Below are 21,835 nucleotides of genomic sequence, written 5' to 3' on the forward strand. Positions count from 1 at the left end.
ATTTCAATGTGAAAATAAAACAGGTTTTCCCAATTCCTGAGATATACCAATATTCACACAAAAGTACAAATGTCAGAAAATTAGATTGTGCAATCAACTACTGCTATGACTGGAAAAATTAAATTTAATATTTTGCATTTTCTGTATCTTACTGAAAGGCTGTAGTCTATATAGAATCCCACAGACACAGTTTCTAAAAAGATATAGAAAGAAGTGTTTAATACTTTTCAGAGTGCATATCTTTTACCCCTTTGGTTAGGTTTATTCCTAGGTATTTTACGGGGTTTTTTTGGCGGGAGGAGGGGGGATACAATTGTAAATGGAATCAATTCCTTAATTTCTCTTTCGACTACTTCATTACTGGTGTATAGGAATGGAACAGATTTCCATATGTTGATTTTGTGTCCTGCACCTTTACAAAATTCTTGTATCAATTCTAGAAATTCTTTGGCAGTCTTTTGGGTTTTGTACATAGAGCATCATGTCATCTGCAAATAGAGAAATTTTGACTTCTTCCCTCCTGATTGGATTTCTTTTATTTCTTTTTGTTGCCTGACTGCTGAGGCTAGGACAACCAGTAATATGTAAAGTAACAGTGGTGAGAATGGACATTCCTGTCTTGTTCCAGAGCATAGAGGAAAAGCTCTCAGTTTTTCCCCCTTGTGGATGATATTAGCTGTGGGTCTTTCATATATGGCCTTTATGATATTGAGGCATGCTTCCTTTATTCCTATTTTGTTGAGGGTTTTCATCAAGAATGGATTCTGCATTTTGCCAAATGCTGTTTCTGCATCCATTAAGAGGATCATAGGGCTCTTATCTTTTATTTTGTTAACATGGTGCATCATGTTGTTTGATTTGCCAATATTGAACCGCCCTGACAACACAGGAATAAATCTTACCTGATCGTGGTGAATTTTAATGTACTGTTGGATTCAATTTGCTAGTCTTTGTTGAGGATTTTTACATCCAGGTTCACTGGGGATATCTGCCTGTAGTTCTAATTTTTTTTTTTAATTTTTTATTTTTTATAAACATATATTTTTATCCCCAGGGGTACAGGTCTGTGAATTACCAGGTATACACACTTCACAGCACTCACCAAAGCACATACCCTCCCCAATGTAGGTAATCCCACCCCGTTCTCCCAAACCCCCTCCCCCCAGCAACCCTCAGTTTGTTTTGTGAGATTAAGAGTCACTTATGGTTTGTCTCCCTCCCAATCCCATCTTGTTTCATTGATTCTTCTCCTACCCACTTAAGCCCCCATGTTGCATCACCACTTCCTCATATCAGGGAGATCATATGATAGTTGTCTTTCTCTGCTTGACTTATTTCGCTAAGCATGATACGCTCTAGTTCCATCCATGTTGTCGCAAATGGCAAGATTTCATTTCTTTTGATGGCTGCATAGTATTCCATTGTGTATATATACCACATCTTCTTGATCCATTCATCTGTTGATGGACATCTAGGTTCTTTCCATAGTTTGGCTATTGTGGACATTGCTGCTATAAACATTCGGGTGCATGTGTCCCTTTGGATCACTACATTTGTATCTTTAGGGTAAATACCCAATAGTGCAATTGCTGGGTCATAGGGCAGTTCTATTTTCAACATTTTGAGGAACCTCCATGCTGTTTTCCAGAGTGGCTGCACCAGCTTGCATTCCCACCAACAGTGTAGGAGGGTTCCCCTTTCTCCGCATCCTCGCCAGCATCTGTCATTTCCTGACTTGTTGATTTTAGCCATTCTGATTGGTGTGAGGTGATATCTCATTGTGGTTTTGATTTGTATTTCCCTGATGCCGAGTGATATGGAGCACTTTTTCATGTGTCTGTTGGCCATCTGGATGTCTTCTTTGCAGAAATGTCTGTTCATGTCCTCTGCCCATTTCTTGATTGGATTATTTGTTCTTTGGGTGTTGAGTTTGCTAAGTTCTTTATAGATTCTGGACACTAGTCCTTTATCTGATATGTCGTTTGCAAATATCTTCTCCCATTCTGTCAGTTGTCTTTTGATTTTGTTAACTGTTTCCTTTGCTGTGCAAAAGCTTTTGATCTTGATGAAATCCCAATAGTTCATTTTTTCCCTTGCTTCCCTTGCCTTTTGCGTTGTTCCTAGGAAGATGTTGCTGCGGCAGAGGTCGAAGAGGTTGCTGCCCGTGTTCTCCTCAAGGATTTTGATGGATTCATTTCGCACATTGAGGTCCTTCATCCATTTTGAGTCTATTTTTGTGTGTGGTGTAAGGAAATGGTCCAATTTCATTTTTCTGCATGTGGCTGTCCAATTTTCCCAGCACCATTTATTGAAGAGGCTGTCTTTTTTCCATTGGACATTCTTTCCTGCTTTGTCGAAGATTAGTTGACCATAGATTTGAGGGTCTATTTCTGGGCTCTCTATTCTGTTCCATTGATCTATGTGTCTGTTTTTGTGCCAGTACCATGCTGTCTTGATGATGACAGCTTTGTAATAGAGCTTGAAGTCCGGAATTGTGATGCCACCAACGTTGGCTTTCTTTTTCAATATCCCTATGGCTATTCAAGGTCTTTTCTGGTTCCATATAAATTTTAGCATTATTTGTTCCATTTCTTTGAAAAAGATGGATGGTACTTTGATAGGAATTGCATTAAATGTGTAGATTGCTTTAGGTAGCATAGACATTTTCACAATATTTATTCTTCCAATCCAGGAGCATGGAACATTTTTCCATTTCTTTGTGTCTTCCTCAATTTCTTTCATGAGTACTTTATAGTTTTCTGAGTATAGATTCTGTGTCTCTTTGGTTAGGTTTATTCCTAGGTATCTTATGGTTTTGGATGCAATTGTAAATGGGATTGACTCCTTAATATCTCTTTCTTCTGTCTTGCTGTTGGTGTAGAGAAATGCAACTGATTTCTGTGCATTGATTTTATATCCTGACACTTTACTGAATTCCTGTATAAGTTCTAGCAGTTTTGGAGTGGAGTCTTTTGGGTTTTCCACATATAGTATCATATCATCTGCGAAGAGTGATAATTTGACTTCTTCTTTGCCGATTTGGATGCCTTTAATTTCCTTTTGTTGTCTGATTGCTGAGGCTAGGACCTCTAGTACGATGTTGAATAGCAGTGGTGATAATGGACATCCCTGCCGTGTTCCTGACCTTAGCGGAAAAGCTTTCAGTTTTTCTCCATTGAGAATGATATTTGCGGTGGGTTTTTCATAGATGGCTTTGATGATATTGAGGTATGTGCCCTCTATCCCTACACTTTGAAGAGTTTTTATCAGGAAGGGATGCTGTACTTTGTCAAATGCTTTTTCAGCATCTATTGAGAGTATCATATGGTTCTTGTTCTTTCTTTTATTGATGTGTTGTATCACATTGACTGATTTGCGGATGTTGAACCAACCTTGCAGCCCTGGAATAAATCCCACTTGGTCGTGGTGAATAATCTTTTTAATGTACTGTTGAATCCTATTGGCTAGTATTTTGTTCAGTATTTTCGCATCTGTGTTGATCAAGGATATCGGTCTATAGCTCTCTTTTTTGGTGGGATCCTTGTCTGGTTTTGGGATCAAGGTGATGCTGGCCTCATAAAATGAGTTTGGAAGTTTTCCTTCCATTTCTATTTTTTGGAACAGTTTCAGGAGAATAGGAATTAGTTCTTCTTTAAATGTTTGGTAGAATTCCCCCGGGAAGCCGTCTGGCCCTGGGCTTTTGTTTGTTTGGAGATTTTTAATGACTGTTTCAATCTCCTTACTGGTTATGGGTCTGTTCAGGCTTTCTATTTCTTCCTGGTTCAGTTGTGGTAGTTTATATGTTTCTAGGAATGCATCCATTTCTTCCAGATTGTCAAATTTATTGCCGTAGAGTTGCTCATAGTATGTTCTTTTAATTGTTTGTATTTCTTTGGTGTTAGTTGTGATCTCTCCTCTTTCATTCATGATTTTATTTATTTGGGTCCTTTCTTTTTTCTTTTTGATAAGTCGGGCCAGGGGTTTATCAATTTTATTAATTCTTTCAAAGAACCAGCTCCTAGTTTCGTTGATTTGTTCTATTGTTTTTTGGTTTCTATTTCATTGATTTCTGCTCTGATCTTTATGATTTCTCTTCTCCTGCTGGGCTTAGGGTTTCTTTCTTGTTCTTTCTCCAGCTCCTTTAGGTGTAGGGTTAGGTTGTGTACCTGAGACTTTTCTTGTTTCTTGAGAAAGGCTTGTACCGCTATATATTTTCCTCTCAGGACTGCCTTTGTTGTGTCCCACAGATTTTGAACCATTGTATTTTCATTATCATTTGTTTCCATGATTTTTTTCAATTCTTCTTTAATTTCCCGGTTGACCCATTCATTCTTTAGAAGGATACTGTTTAGTCTCCATGTATTTGGGTTCTTTCCAAACTTCCTTTTGTGGTTGAGTTCTAGCTTTAGAGCATTGTGGTCTGAAAATATGCAGGGAATGATCCCAATCTTTTGATACCGGTTGAGTCCTGATTTAGGACCGAGGATGTGATCTATTCTGGAGAATGTTCCATGTGCACTAGAGAAGAATGTGTATTCTGTTGCTTTGGGATGAAATATTCTGAATATATCTGTGATGTCCATCTGGTCCAGTGTGTCGTTTAAGGCCTTTATTTCCTTGCTGATCTTTTGCTTGGATGACCTGTCCATTTCAGTGAGGGGAGTGTTAAAGTCCCCTACTATTATTGTATTATTGTTGATGTGTTTCTTTGATTTTGTTATTAATTGGTTTATATAGTTGGCTCCTCCCACGTTGGGGGCATAGATATTGAAAATTGTTAGATCTTCTTGTTGGACAGACCCTTTGAGTATGATATAGTGTCCTTCCTCATCTCTTATTATAGTCTTTGGCTTAAAATCTAATTGATCGGATATAAGGATTGCCACTCCTGCTTTCTTCTGATGTCCATTAGCATGGTAAATTCTTTTCCACCCCCTCACTTTAAATCTGGAGGTGTCTTCGGGCTTAACATGAGTTTCTTGGAGGCAACATATAGATGGGTTTTGTTTTTTTATCCATTCTGATACCCTGTGTCTTTTGACAGGGGCATTTAGCCCATTCACATTCAGGGTAACTATTGAGAGATATGAATTTAGTGCCATTGTATTGCCTGTAAGGTGACTGTTACTGTATATGGTCTCTGTTCCTTTCTGATCTACCACTTGTAGGCTCTCTCTTTGCTTAGAGGACCCTTTTCAATATTTCCTGTAGAGCTGGTTTGGTATTTGCAAATTCTTTCAGTTGTTGTTTGTCCTGGAAGCTTTTAATCTCTCCTTCTATTTTCATTGATAGCCTAGCTGGATATAGTATTCTTGGCTGCATGTTTTTCTCGTTTAGTGCTCTGAAAATATCATGCCAGCTCTTTCTGGCCTGCCAGGTCTCTGTGGATAAGTCAGCTGCCAATCTAATATTTTTACCATTGTATGTTACAGACTTCTTTTCCCGGGCTGCTTTCAGGATTTTCTCTTTGTCACTGAGACTTGTAAATTTTACTATTAGGTGACGGGGTGTCGGCCTATTCTTATTGATTTTGAGGGGCATTCTCTGAACCTCCTGAATTTTGATGCTCATTCCCTTTGCCATATTGGGGAAATTCTCCCCAATAATTCTCTCCAGTATACCTTCTGCTCCCCTCTCTCTTTCTTCTTCTTCTGGAATCCCAATGATTCTAATGTTGTTTCGTCTTATGGTGTCACTTATCTCTCGAATTCTCCCCTCGTGGTCCAGTAGCTGTTTGTCCATCTTTTGCTCAGCTTCTTTATTTTCTGTCATTTGGTCTTCTATATCACTAATTCTTTCTTCTGCCTCATTTATCCTAGCAGTGAGTGCCTCCATTTTTGATTGCACCTCATTAATAGCTTTTTTGATTTCAACTTGGTTAGATTTTAGTTCTTTTATTTCTCCAGAAAGGGCTTTTATATCTCTCGAGAGGGTTTCTCTAATATCTTCCATGCCTTTTTCGAGCCCGGCTAGAACCTTGAGAATTGTCATTCTGAACTCTAGATCTGACATATTACCAATGTCTGTATTGATTAGGTCCCTAGCCTTCGGTACTGCCTCTTGTTCTTTTTTTTGTGTTGAATTTTTACGTCTTGTCATTTTGTCCAGATAAGAGTAAATGAAGGGGCAAGTAAAATACTAAAAGGGTGACAACAACCCCAGGAAAATATGCTTTAACCAAATTAGAAGAGATCCAAAATCGTGAGTGGGGAGAAAGGGGATAAAAAGAGGTTCAAAAAGGAAGAAAGAAAAAAAAAAGAAAAAAGAAAAAAAAAAGAAACGAAAAAAATTTTTTAAAAAAGAAAACACCTAAGAAAAATGTAAAAAAGAAAAAATATATATATAAGATAAACTAGTAAAAAATCGTTAAAAAAAAAAAAGGTAACAGTTAAAAAAAAAAATTTTACCCGAAGGCGAGAATAAAAAAAAAAAAAAAAAAATGAAAAAGAAAAAATTAAGTTAACTGCAAGACTAAAAAAAAATCACAGGGAAAAAGCCATGAGTTCCGTGCTTGGCTTTCTCCTCCTCTGGAATTCTGCTGCTCTCCTTGGTATTGAAACCGCACTCCTTGGTAGGTGAACTTGGTCTTGGCTGGATTTCTTGTTGATCTTCTGGGGGAGGGGCCTGTTGTAGTGATTCTCAAGTGTCTTTGCCCCAGGCGGAATTACACCGCCCTTACCCGGGGCTGGGGTGAGTAATCTGCTCGGGTTTGCTTTCTCATTTTTAATGGGGTCTTTCTTTGGTTTTGGAATCAAGGTAATGATGGCATCACAGAATGAATTCGGAAGTTTTGCTTCCATTTTTGTTCTTTGGAGAAGAATAGGTATTAACTCTTCCTTAGATGTTTGATAGAATCTCCCTGTGAAGTCATCTGGCCTTGGAGATGACATAAAGAAATGAAAACACATCCCATGCTCATGGATTGGAAGAACAAACAGTATCTAAATGTCTATATACACAAAACAATCTACACATTAAAGCAATCCCTATCAAAATACAAATAGCATTTATCACAGAGCTAGAACAAACAATCCTAATATTTGTATGGAACCACAAAAGACCCTAAACAGCAAAACTAAACTTGGAAAAGGAAAGCAAAGCTGGAAGCATTATGATTCTGGTCTTCAAATTATATTACAAAGCTGTGGTGATTGAGACAGCATGGTCTTAGCACAAAAGCAGACTCATAGATCAATAGACAGAATAGAAAACCCAGAAATGGACCCACAGCTGTATGACAACTAATCTTTGGCAAAGTAAGAAAGAATATCCAGTGGAAAAAAGACAGTCTCTTAAACAAGTAGTACTGGGGAAACTGGGCAGCCATCAGCAAAAGAATGAAATTGGACAACTTTCTTATGCTGTACACAAAAATAAATTCAAAGTGGATTAAAGACCCAAGTGTGAGACAGGAAAACATCAAAATCTTAGAGGGGAACAGAGGCAGTAACCTCTTTGACATTGGCTGTAGCAACTTCTTAAAAAGATATGTCTCTGGAGGCAAGAGAAACAAAAGCAAAAATAAACTATAGGGAATCCATCAAGATAAAAATCTGCGCAATGAAGGAAACAATCAACAAAACCAAATGTCATCCTTCAGAATGGGAAAAGATATTTGCAAATGGCATACTTGATAAAGGGTTAGTATCCAAAATATATAAAGAACTTATCAAGCTCAAAGCCCCAAAAACAAATAATCCAGTTAAAAAGTGGGCAGAAAACATGAATAGACATTTTTCCAAAAAAGATATCCAGATTGCTTACAGACACATGATAGTATTCTCAAAAACACTCATCATTGGGTAAATACCAATCAAAACTGCAATGAGATATCACCTCAACACCTTTCAGAGTGTCTAAAACCAACAACACAAGAAACAAGCATTGACAAGGTTTTGGAGAAAGGGGAACCCTCTTGTACTGTTGGTGGGAATGGAAACTTGTGTAGCCACTCTGGAAACCAATAGGAAGGGTCCTCAAAGATTTAAAAATAGAACTACCCTGCAATCTAGCAATTTCACTACTAAGTATTTACCCAAAGAATGCAAAAATACTGATTTGAAGGGATACATGCACACTGATGTTTACAGTAACATTATTAACAATAGCCAAATTATGGAAAGCACGTATATGTTCATTTATTGACAAATGGGTAAGGAAGATGTAGTGTGGTGTGTGTGTGTGGTGTTGTGTGTATGTGTGTATAAAATATATTATACATATGAATAATGGAATAGTACTCAGCCATAAAAAGTATGAAATCCTACCAATGCAGTAACATGGATAGAAGTAGAGCATATTATGCTAAGTAAAACAAGTCAGCCAGAGAGACAAATACCATATGAATTCACTCATTTGTAGAATTTGAGAAATTTTAAAAAGATGAACATAAGGGGAAAAAGAGAGAGGAAGACCATAGAATACTGTTGACTATAGAGAAGAAGCAGAGATGCTGGAAGGGAGGGCACCGTGGGGGTGGGGAGATGGCTAAACGGTAGATGGGTGAGGGGTATTGAGGAGGATACTTGTGATGAGCATCAGGTATTGTATTTAAATGATGAATAACTAAATTCTACTTATGAAACTAATATTACACTATGTTAACTAACTAAAATTTAAATTAAAACTTGAAACTACAAGAAAAAGTAAAAAAAAAAAATAAAAAGATACAGAGACAGAAGGAATGAAAATTAGTAGACATGAAAAGATATGTTGTATTAACTTTGTTTAGTCTTTTAAAGAGCAAAATACCAAAGGGAAGTATTTGCACATCTGCTTATCTGTGGGCTTTTTTGTCCTTAAGTAAACAGACAAGGCTTTTCTTTTGCGTTATGTTAAATTATTCCTTTCCAAAATCATGTCTATTAAATCAGATCAGTTTTTGTATGATGTCATTCCTTTTGATTGTCTTAAAATAGCCTTGAAGTCAAACATTGAACAGTGTCAGCTACCAAAAAAAAAGTTTTTAGTTTGAGTTCCCTTGTAGCAGAAATGAATATTGAACATCAAAATGCTAAAAGCCTGTCAGCAATTGTACTATAAACCTAACTTTGTAATGACTATGAAAATTCAGTTGGAAAACATTTTCATCTGTTGCAACTGTTTTCAACAGTCAAAATTTGACTTTATAATGCTGTAAATTAAAAATGAATAAAAGAATCTGGGAAATGTTTCTTATTCTTGATCAAGTAAATTCTCAAAGTGTAATTTAAATGTGAGATTAGTTTTGAATATAAACTTCTATATTTATTGAAGTCACTAATTTTCCCATGATCTTTTAAAACAATGGTGTTGAACGATCTGGTAACCATTTAAGTATTGAAGGAAAAATTTTTTTATTTCTTGTTTCATGGCAAAGTGTATTTTATAAAAATGGTTCCGCTATGTTTTGACTTCATAAAGACTTTTTTTTTTTTTTTTGAGCCTGTCATAGCTGTCCCCCCAAGGTATTTAGGAGGAAAACATCACCAGATCTCTTTTTTAACTTACTAAGGTGAATAATATTTTCCCGTTATTAATAAAAAGGCCCGCCCCCCCAAAATGATTGATTGACTTTCAGAGGTTGAGTAGGTTAAAGGTTGACTGTGTGCATAATTGTGTATTTACAGGGGATAGGAAGAGGTTTGTTTGCTTCTCTTTATCAAATTCTGTATTTAAATGAGGGTTCTTAATACTTGCATTAAGAAATCCATGTGCATGTTTTATTTACTATACTGCTTTGCTTATTTGTTTTTGGATTTTAAGTATGGTTATGATATTAATTTTTATGGTATTAATTTTTTTAAGAGTCTCTATTAGCCTCTCAGCCCCTCTGGTAGCTTTGGTAGCTATCTTTTTCTTCTTCTTTGTTATTTTTTCCACTGTCTTACCTCCCTTCTCCTCCTTTCCCTCTTTTATGTATGTAGTTGTGCAGCATGCTTTCATACTCAGTTATGATGGCTTGACACGGATAGATGGTATTTCAGTTTCATAGAATGATATAGAAAAGGTCAACAATTCCCCACTGATGGACATTTAATTTATTTCTCATGTTTCCTCACTGTAGTTTTACAAGGTATATGCATAGTGGTATCATTTCTGTTAGAATTCTAAAATCTGGCTTGATATATCAAAGGTAATGTTCATGTTTAATGTTAATTTCTGCTGCCATATATTTCCTCACAAGTTTGTCACAGTTTTTATTCCCACTGTCCATTATTGAATTGCTTTCCAACACCATCGCTGGCATTACAAGTTATCATGAGTGTGTGTGTGTGTGTGTGTGTGTGTGTGCACAAACTTTATGAGCAATTCTGATTTGCTTCCTAAAAGTAGGATGCAAACTCCATGCATGTCTTTATAAACAAATTTAAAAAGAAAAGCTAGGAGGATAGGCCTAAAATTTGATACTTCTCACTTGCCATAATCCAACATTTTAGGATGTAGTTACCAGATTCAAAGGGATGCTTTTATTAGCTGTAATAGGAAGTAATAAATCTGACTTAGGTGTTATAATCATCCATAATATTTTAAGAGAAAAAAGTAGATGGAATTTAGGTTTTTTAATGACTTCAGATTTATATATTTATCTCCTTGGTTTACTGCATTAGTAGTAAACTATTGAATTTTCCTGTGATATGAGTTACCAAGATATTAAACCAGTTAAAAAGAGAATCTTCTCGGGCACCTGGGTGGCTCAGTGGGTTAAGCCTCTGCCTTCAGCTCAGGTCATGATCCCGGGGTCCTGGGATCGAGCCCCGCATTGGGCTCTCTGCTCAGCAGGGAGACTGCTTCCTCGTCTCCCTCTCTCTCTCTGCCTGCTTCTCTGCCTACTTGTGATCTCTTTTTGTCAAATAAATAAATAAAATCTTAAAAAAAAAGAGAGAGAATCTTCTAGAACTCCATGAAATTCATAGGTATTTATCTCTTATCGCATTATATTGAAATGGATTGTTTTCAGTCAAGTTACCACTAGTTTTACTTGAAGCCTAATGACATGTGGGAAGTCCAGGGAACAGAATAAAACATATATTTAGGAATTATTCTGTTGAAAAGGCAGGTGAACTGGACGATGCCTATTCTGTCTTCCTTCAGTCTTTGGTTGAGCTCCGCTCCTGAGGAATGGTGTCAATGCCACAGGATTTTCAGTCTGTTGAATATGTAGCCAAGTGTCCTCAGAGAAAGCATTCAGGCTAGCAGTAGAAATTTGGTTAGGTGTGCAGTCAAGATTAGATAAGAACGTTGATTAGAACCAGTAACCAAGAATTAGTGAATACCTTTTATGTGTTGTTGAGAAACAAGTATGTAGAAAGTGAGAAATATAACCTATTAAATCAAAAACCTATTAGTTCAGTAGTGTTTCTGTTTTAGTGGACGCAGGTATGTTGGGATCTCCACTAGAATAGTAAGAACGTGCTGTAACTGACATTTCTTGTCACCAAGAAAAACTTATCATGCTTAGGAGGTTCTTTATATTCTGGATGCAGTTTATATATTATTTGGCATGTTATTCGGCCTTAATAATGAAATGCTCATAAGGTTGCTGGATTTTTAATGGCCTCTTCTGAACAAAGAAGTCCATATAACAATTCCAAACCTCACCAGGGTACACCTGGCCACTGCTTAGCTCCAACCTGTTAATAGCAGAGAATTACACTGGCTTCCTATATTCTAATCTTCTGCAAAAGGATCATCTAGCCATGTGGTTGCATGTTGACTACCTTGGATCCTTTCACTATAGAGCAGGCACTGATTTGTCTTCACTAGAATAACTTCTGTTTCTGGATATAGATTTATTTTTTGATTCACAGTACTTTTGTCAAAATCACCGTTAGTGTATTTATATAATACTTTGTCCGTCATCACTTTTGACCAAGGAACGCATTTTAGAGGGAACACATTTTAGAGAAAGTAAAGTGAGATGATGAGTTAAACTCAGAGAGTTTTATAAGCATTCTACATAACCCTTGCTCCAGGTCAGTTCACCTGATAGAATGGCCTTTTGTTGACTCAGTTTTAGCACCAGTGGGTGCAGGAAACTCTTAGAGTTGAATAGTCATCCTGCGATGTAGCATGTGGTTTTTACCAGCAACAGATACAATGGCTTTTTCCCCCAAGCCAGAATATCAGAATGTATTATGAACAGAGATGTGGAAATGGAAATGACTGCTTTCTCTATTACTCCCAGTTATATGCTAGGGAAAACAAAACCAAAAGCTGTTTCCCATCTCCAAACCCTGGGATCTGATACATTAGAGAAACCCAACAAGGTTTTCTTGACCTGGAAGCTGAGATAGACATCCAAACATTTTGGACTAGTCTTGCTACTGAAATTATAGATAAAGAAGCTACTATACTAAGTGGTTTGGTCATGATTATCAGGGGAGAATACAATAAAATTGTTACTCTACAATGGGAGCAAGAGGAGATATGTCTGGAATCCAGCAGCTTCTCTGAGACTTCTCTTTCTATTCTATTCCCATAGATAGCAATGAATGAAAATTTAGTCATTCGATACAGGCAAGATTGTTGATAATAAAACCCTTTCAAAAACAAGGTTTTAGTTACCTCCCCAGGAAAGAAATAACAGTCAAGCGAGGTGCCAGCAAAGGGAAAGGAAATAAGGAATGCAGAATTTTATAAAGAAATTTAAAAAAAGATAGAGGTGCCTGAGTGGCTTAGTCAGATAAGTGTCCTGTTCTTGATTTCAGTTCAGGTCATAATCTCAGAATTATGAGGTCAAGCCCTGTGTCGGGCTCTACACTCAGCATGGAGCCTGCTTACGACTTTCTCTCCCTCTCTCTGCCCTTCACCCCATGCTCTCTCTCTTACAAAATAAATAAATAAAATATTTTTAAAAAAGGAAATTGTAAGTACAAATTCTGTCTGTATGGCCATTGCAAAAGTGAATATGGTGGTAGCTAAGGGTATTTTCATTCTCATTTTGTTATTCATAGATTATATATAACCAGTGGTCTCTTTACACAGTCACCTTGAGTTAATATAGAGTGATTATTTTTAATTGTATAATTTAATACTTAACTTATAATATGTCTAAGAATCTTTGTGACTGAGCTACCAAATATATGATCACCACTCAGAGATGGATAAAATTAAATATAGAACTTAGTGTCTCCATTTTTAGGAAAAGTGCAAGTACATTTTTGGTATATAAAGAAGAGTCACACCAAGTTTGGAAGAATAATTTGTTTTCACTTTACTCTGAAACTAAAAATGGTTAAAGGATATGTGTGTATATATTGAGTGGATAATGGGTTGATTTGTCCTATATCTGTCTGCAGCTTGGCCTCACTATAACCTCCTTCTATGATCTCTGACCTCTGTACTGCATTAAAGAATCCAGGAATTATATTTCCTGCAGTTCTTTTCCCTGTGTAATTCCAGATTACAGGTAACAATGAAAAATATTCTTATAACATTTGGAAAGCACAAGAGAAGGAAAAATCATTATACTCTGGAGGCATTTGCAGTGAAAAACAAGAGTAGACAAAATTCACAAATTTCCAAGAATTTACAAAAAGGAAACCATAATCTTGTGCTCTCCAGCTGCCTTCAGAATCTATTGTAGCATGAGCTATCTCCACTTTCCCCCAGGTAACACCCAGATAAGTGGTTATGGTGGGAGTACCAGTTTCTGACAATTCCTGCTCAGGACAAGACTCCTCTAACGGGTCATCTTTATTCTCAAATCCCTACTGGGCTGACTTAAACATTCTCAGAACTTTACTAAATCTGAGTCTTTTTGATTCATCCTCCCTTTCCAATCACATGCAGGAGCTGCATCTCAGCCTGTAGTCTCCCTAGCCTGCTCTTCTTTCCTTTCCTCTCTGTCTTTCCCAGCATTTCTTTGCATTTTCTGCAGGACCCCAAATTATACACATTCACAAACACACACACATACACGTGCAGACACACACACACCCATAAAGCAGTGATAAGAGGAATAAAATAATATTTAAATTGTTAAGGTAACATAGACGAGGAACAAGACTGTGTCATTTGTCAGATTATAATTCAGAATGTTTTCACTTAATTTTTAATTTTATTTTAATTATTTTTATTTCCTCCATCTCACCAGCCAAATTTTAATAGTCACAAGTGAGTACTGTCTACCATATTAGAGCAGAAAGTTCTCATGTACTGCTCTGATTTAGAAGTATTGAAATGACCAAGAATGATAAATCAATGTAGGGAGAACATTGTCCAGAACATAATCAAAATCCTAAAAATTATACAAATTCATACATGGTAGGTAAGTAATTATATTGACTCAATCAGAGAAAATAATTTGAAGTCAAATTAACCAGTTTTGAAAAAATTTTTTTAAATGTAAAGAAAATTGGCCTGTATTTTTCAGCATTAATAGTGTTAATATTTAATTATCAATATTTGATAATATTGCTCAATTGACATGTGCAATACCTCACTGTCTTTTCTGCTACTTTCTCAATTGTGTACTCTTGTCTCTCACACAGACACTCCCTTCTAATTTTTCTCCCTAAATATCTGCTACTTTTCTCTTAAAACCTCTTGCAGTCCCATCAGCAATGCAATTTTGAGCAACCTGGCAAAGCTCTCTAAGCCTCAGTTCTTACATCAATCAGGTTAATATCAACCCTTCTGATATTTTGAGGATTATAATTAAAGTTTTTGTTCACTGGATACCTTCTTTATGAAGAGCTAGAGTCCAAACCCACAGACAATATTTCAATGCAGATCATAGGGAAGGTTAAATTTTTGAAGCATCTATAATTGTTGTTTGGACTTGCCCTAAGGAAAACTTAACCTTTCTAGACTTATTTATTAGGAGATGGGAATGTCAAGAAAGAAAGAAAAAAATATGGTGTCAGTTTTTAAACCATGCACTTTGAGTCAAAGGCAGCACATTCAAGTGGAAATGCCTTATAAATTGCTCAAGAGATGATATTAGGTTTCATATGTAAGGTCAGTGTCGGAAAGCTGGACTGGAGTCCCACAGCACTGAACATCATAACTTGTGCCTGTGCATCTTTTTGTTAAAACATAAGGGAATTGTAGTTCAATAGACTATATTAAATCTTTTTTTAAAAAACTCTTTAACATTTTTAGCCCTTATTCATTAGTAATATAAGGTATAAAGAAATCCTTTATTTATCATGGATCTAAAAATGCTACTATGGAAACAGATTCGGAAACCATAATGGCTGATATTAGACATGACCAATTAGCCCACTCTGCATGAAGAATTTACTTAAAATAGTGGATCCATGTTCACACTAATGAAATGCATTGAGATATTTGCTTGCAAATTCCATGGCTATTGCAGAGAATTTGTCCTAAGAATTTTTATTATAGATCATTTGTGTTGCTTTCTCCAAGTGAAAAATAACACCAATATGTATGATAACGTTACAGTCCCCCCAAAAGATGTTACATTAATATTCAGATAATTCTTGGAGCTTTTTTGAGCTTAATCATTTTTCAATAGTACAAGCATTAAAATTTTAAATTTTAATTGTAAAGTGAAACTTGTGCTAAGAAAAATTTCCAATTTCTAAGAGATAATTATTTATTGAGATTGATTTTATTAAAAGAAAAGCCCCTACATAATTCTCTTATACACTGGTATTTCTCCTGTATATCCATGTTAATAAGTAAAATATTATTCCATAAGTATAATTTTTCTTGAGCCAAAAGAAAACACTCCTTTAGATCATTTTTTATGACTTATACCAGTATGCCTCTTGGATTCCACAAGGAAAAAACAATCCCTCTTTCACATTGCACTCTCAATGTGCTAAAGAACATTTTTTCCCATGTGATTTGTTAATGGATATTAGCAGTGAAAAATAACAAAGGTTTGCATATTCTGATTAGAATAAGGAATATTAGCAGACTAGAATTAAATATGAATATTAATACTACAATTGACTACTAAAATAAACTGCAATTTACAGAAATAAATGTGCTTCTAAAGTTTTTACAGACATTTTGAAATGCTAAATTAAAACATGAAATAAACAGTTTTCAGAAGAAATTTCTCTCTTATGCAGTGAAATTTACTGAAAAATGTTATTATTGTATCTTGTGTTTGAGAACATCTATTTCAGAACCATGATAAGCTTATATATACAATATGTATTTTAGGTAAATATATTTTTCCATTACAAATGTATAGAGTCATGAGTATTAAACATAGATATCAAGTTTACCTAATAGGAATATTACCTGTTTTCCTTCTTCTTATGTTATGGACTCCTTATCAAATTGTACAAACTATTACTAGTAGATGTGGATGATTGTATACATTATACATAAAGTAATATGCAATAGTTCTCTTCTTACTGAGAGGTACACATTAATTCTTAGCTTCTGGTAACCAGAATTCTTTTAATGGAGTTTAAGCTTTGCTGAAAATAGGATATACACTACTGGATTATAGGTAAAATACTAAGAACTTTGCCTCTACAGTCAGGAACAAGATAGAAATCTCCACTCTCATCATTGCTATTTAACATTATACTGGAAGCCCTGGTCTCAGCAATCAGACAACAAAAAGAAAGAAAAGACATCCAAGTTAGCAAGGAAGAAGTTAAACTTTTACTATTTGCAGGTGACATAATAATCTATGTGGAAACCCTGAAAAACCACCAAAACCTGCTGGAACTGATACACAGATGCAGTGATGTTGCAGGATACAAAATCAACATACAGAAATCTGTGGCATTTCTATACACCAATAGTGAAGCAGCAGTAAGAGAAATCAAGGAATCAATTCCACTTACAATTACACCAAAAATAATAACATACCTACAGATAAACCAAAGAGGTGAAAAACCTATACTCTGAAAACTATAAAACACCAATGAGAGAAATTGAAGATGACACAAACAAATGGGAAAACATTTCCATGCTCATGGATTGGAAGACCAAATACTGTTAAAATATCTGTACTACTACCCAAAACAATCCCTATCAAATACCAAGAGCATTTTTCACAGAGCTAGAACAAACAATCTTAAAATTTGTATGGAACCACAAAAAAATTTTAAATAGCCAAAGCAACCTTCAAAAAGAAAACCAAAGCTAGAGGCATCACAATTATGGATTTCAACTTATATTACAAAGCTATAGTACTCAAAACTGTATGGTACTGGCACAAATAATAGACACAAAGATCAATAGAACAAAATAAAAAACCCAGAAATGAACTCACAATTATATGATCAGCTAATCTTTGGTAAAGCAGGAAAGAATATCCAGTGGGGAAAAAGACAGTCCTTCAAGAAATGATGCTGGGAAAACTGGATACCAACATGCAAAAAACTAGACCACTTTCTTATACCATAAAATAAATTCAAAATGGATTTAAGACCCAAGCATGAGACTTTCAACCATAAAAATTCTAGAAGAGAACATAGTAGTAACCTCTTTGACACTGACCATAGCAACTTCTTACTAGATAAGTCTCTGGAGGCAAGGAAGGCAAAGCAAAAATAAACTTCATTAAAATAAAAAGCTTCTGGACAGCAAAGGAAACAATCAACAGAACTAATAGGCAACCTTTGGAATTAGAAGCAGATATTTGCAAAAAGACATATCTGATAAAAGGATAGTATCTAAAATATATAAAGAACTTATCAAGCTCAATACCCAAATAAATATTCAGTTAAAAAAATGGGCAGAGGACATGAATAGACATTTTTCCAAAAAAAACATACAGGTGGCTAATAGACATAAGATAGGATGTTCAACATCATTCATCATCAGGGAAATACAAATCGAACTACAATGAGATATCACCTCAACATCTCTCAGAATGGCTAAAATCAACACAAGAAACAATAGTTGTTAGTGAAAATGTAGGGAAAGGGGAGCCCTCTTGCTCTGTTTTGGGGACTGAAAACTTGTGCAGCCACTCTGGAAACCAGTATGGAGTTTCCTCAAAAGTTAAAAATAAAACTACCCTACAATCCAGCAATTACACTAAAGGGCATTTACCCATAGGTTATAAAAATACTGATTCAAAGAGATACATGCATCCTGATGTTTATAGCAGCACTGTCTATATTAGCCAAATTAAGGAAATAAATATATGGAAACAAATATAAAATATTACTCAGCCATCAAAAAGAGTGAAATCTTGCCATTGGCAACAATGTGGATGGAGCAAGAGAGTGTTATACTAAGTAAAATAAGTCAGAGAAAGACAAAAACCATATGTTTTCACTCATATATGGAATTTAAGAAACAAAGCAAAGGAGTAAATGGGGGGAAAAAAAGCGAGGGAGATAAACCAAGAAATAGACCCTTCACTATAGAGAACAAACTGGTGGTTACCATTTGGAAGGGAGGTGAGGGGATGAGTTAAATAGGTGATGGGAATTAAGAAGTGCCCTTGCTGTGATAAGCACCATGTTTGTAGGGAAGTGATAAATTACTATATTATACACTGCACATTAACTAACGTTTAAATAAAAACTTTTAAAAAATAAAATAAAAATGTATTAATAGATGTTTCCAATGAAAAATGTTCCTTTATTTCTCTCCTCACCACACACTTACTAAATCTGCAGGATATGCCCAACACTTTGATATAAGTTATAAAACAGTAAACAAAACAAATAAGATCCCTTTTCCATAAATGTTCCTGCTGTTGGAAAAATACCTCTAAAACAGGTTTCAGGAAACTGTGATCCAGCACCTGTTCCTGCAAATCAAGATTTATTGTAACATAAGCACTCTAAGCCATTTACATGTTTTGAGTCTGCTTTACTTGAAACAGCAGAATTGAATAGTTGAAACAGAGACATTGCTGTGTGCAAGCCTATAACATATACTGTCTCTTTTATTAAAAAAAAGTTTGTCATTTATTGCTTTAGAATATAAAGCAATAAATACTTGCAAAACAATTCTCTGTCCAGATTTTATTAAAATAATATTTTTTCTAACACAGATTAAAGAAGAACAAAGTCAAAGACCTGACACTACTCAAATTCAAGACTTACATAAAATGACAGTATTGGAAACAGTGTGGTATTGGCAAAAGAATAGACAAGTAAATCAATGGATCATAATAGAGAGACCAGAAATAGACACACATAAATAGTTAGCTTATCTTTGACAAAGGAGAAAATGCAATACAGTGGAGAAAAGATAGTCTTTTCAACAAATGGTACTGGAACAACTAGGCATCCACAAGCACAAACATGAATCTAGACACAGACCTTACACCCTCCACAAAAATAAACTCGAAGTGGATCATAGACCTAAATAGTAAATGCAAAACTATCAAACTCCTAGAAGATACCATGGGAGAAAATCTAGGTGAGCTTGGATAAAGTGATGACTTTTTAGATACAACACTAAAGGTGCAACCAATGAAAGAAGAAACTAATAAGCTGCATTTCTTTTTTTTTTTTTTTAAGATTTTATTTATTTTACTTGACAGAGAGAGACCCAGCGAGAGAGGGAACACAAACAGGGAGAGTGGGAGAGGGAGAAGCAGGCTTCCTTAGGGCTCTATCCCAGGACACTGAGATAGAACCCCAGCCGAAGGCAGATGCTTAACAACTGAGCCACCCAGGTGCCCCACACTGTATTTCATTAAGGAAAAAAAAAAAAAACTATTGGGGCGCCTGGGTGGCTCAGTGCATTAAAGCCTCTGCCTTCAGCTCAGGTCATGGTCCCAGGGTCCTGGGATCGAGTTCCGCATTGGGCTCTCTGCTCAGCCGGGAGCCTGCTTCCCTTCCTCTCTCTCTGCCTGTCTCTCTGCCTACCTGTGATCTCTGTCTGTCAAATAAATAAATAAAATCTTAAAAAAAAAATCTTTTACTCTGTGAAAGGTGATTGTCAAGAGATTGTGAAGACAAGCCACATACTAGGACAAAATATTTGTGAAAAAGACATACTTGATAAAGGACCTTACACCAAAATATATAACTAACTCTTAAAACTAAAAAATAAGAAAATGAGCAATTTAAAAATGAGCAAAAGACTCAAATAGACATCTCACTAAAAAGATCTACAGATGGCAAATAAGCATATTAAAAGGTACTCAAGATCACATGTCGTTAGGGAACTACATATTAAAATAGTAATGAGATACCACTGCACACCTGTTAGGATGGTGAGAATCCAAAACCGTGGACAACATCAATTGCTGGCAAGGATGAGGGACAGCGGAACTCTCATTCATTATTGATGGAAATGCAAAGTGGTGTAGGTCCTTTGGAGGAGTTTGGCTGTCTTACCATAGGACCCAGCAGTGGTGCTCCTTGGTATTTACCCATAGGAGTTGAAAATTTATATTCATAGAAAAACGTGCACAAGTATGTTTATTGCAGCTTTATTCATAATTGTCAAAACTTGGAAGCATGCAAGATGTTGTTCAATAGATGAATAAACCGGTATATGCAAAAAATGAAATATTATTCAGTGCTAAAAAGAAATGTGCTACCAAGACATGAAAAGACATGAGGGAATCCTAAATGCATATTACTAGATGAAAGAAGTCAGTCTGAAAAGGCTATATACTCTATGATTCCAACAATATGACAGTTTAGAAGAAGCAAAACAACAGAGACAGTGAAAAGATAGGTGGTTGCTAAGGAGTCTGGGGGAGGGAAGCATGAAGAGACAGAGCACAGAGGACTGTATGATACTATAATAGTGGATACATGTCATTACACATTTGTCAAAACTATGGTTTGTACAATGCTCAGAGTGAAACCTAATGTAAAGTAGGGATTTGAATAATTAAAAAATTTTAATTGGAAGGAGATAGTAGAATTTGTATGAAACCCCATTAACAATGACTTCACTAGATAGGAAAGAAGATATTTCTTAAAATTGAATTATTGGGTTCCTGGGTGTCCCATTTCATTAAGCATCTGCCTTCTGTTCAGGTCAGGATCCCAGAGTCCTAGGATGGAGCCGTGGGTCAGGCTCCCTGATCTGCAGGAAGCTTGCTTCTCCCTCTCCCTCTGCTTGCTGCTCCCCTTGCTTGTGCTCTCTGTGAAATGAATAAATAAAATCTTCAAAAAAATTTCAATTGAGGGGTGCCTGGGTGGCTCAGTGGGTTAAACCGCTGCCTTCAGCTCAGGTTATGATCTCAGGGTCCTGGGATCGAGTCCCGCATGGGGCTTTCTGCTCAGCGGGGAGCCTGCTTCCCTCTCTCTCTCTCTGCCTGCCTCTCCATCTACTTGTGATTTCTCTCTGTCAAATAAATAAATAAAATCTTTAAAAAAATTTTCAATTGAATTATTAATAGTATACTACCAATATATTTGTAAAAAATAAAAATAAGTTATATTTTTCTGTACATTCACTTGACAAACTGTCAGGTATCATCTTAAGCAAGATCACCTATCACAAAGTATATTAGATTATCAGAAAAACCCAAGTAGAGCCAGAAACAAAAACAAAAACAAAACCAGAAAAAAATGGTGTCAAAGGACACATTTTCAATAGTTACTATTTTTTTTTAAAGATTTTATTTATTTATCTGATAGAGAGAGCACAAACAAGGGGAAAGGCAGAGGGAGTGGGAAAACTGGCTCCCTGCTGGGCTTGATCCCAGGACCCTAGGCTCTCAACCCGAGCCAGAGGCAGACCCTTAACAACCTGACCCACCCAGGTGCCCCTCAGTAGTTATTTATTAATGTTCTTTTCTCCATTTTGAAAGCATGACTTATTTTCTTTTTCTATGTGTTTATCTTTCTGCTAGGCCAATATTCACTTGGCTTGTTACAGTCCCTTCTTACTGGAAGTTCGTACTTGGCATCTATTTTGATTTGGCCATGCCTAATATCTTACCAGTCACAGAATTTTTAGTATCATCCCATTTTGTGGTGAT

The sequence above is a fragment of the Mustela lutreola genome, chromosome 5 (assembly GCF_030435805.1).
Source record: "Mustela lutreola isolate mMusLut2 chromosome 5, mMusLut2.pri, whole genome shotgun sequence".
Taxonomy (NCBI): domain Eukaryota; kingdom Metazoa; phylum Chordata; class Mammalia; order Carnivora; family Mustelidae; genus Mustela; species Mustela lutreola.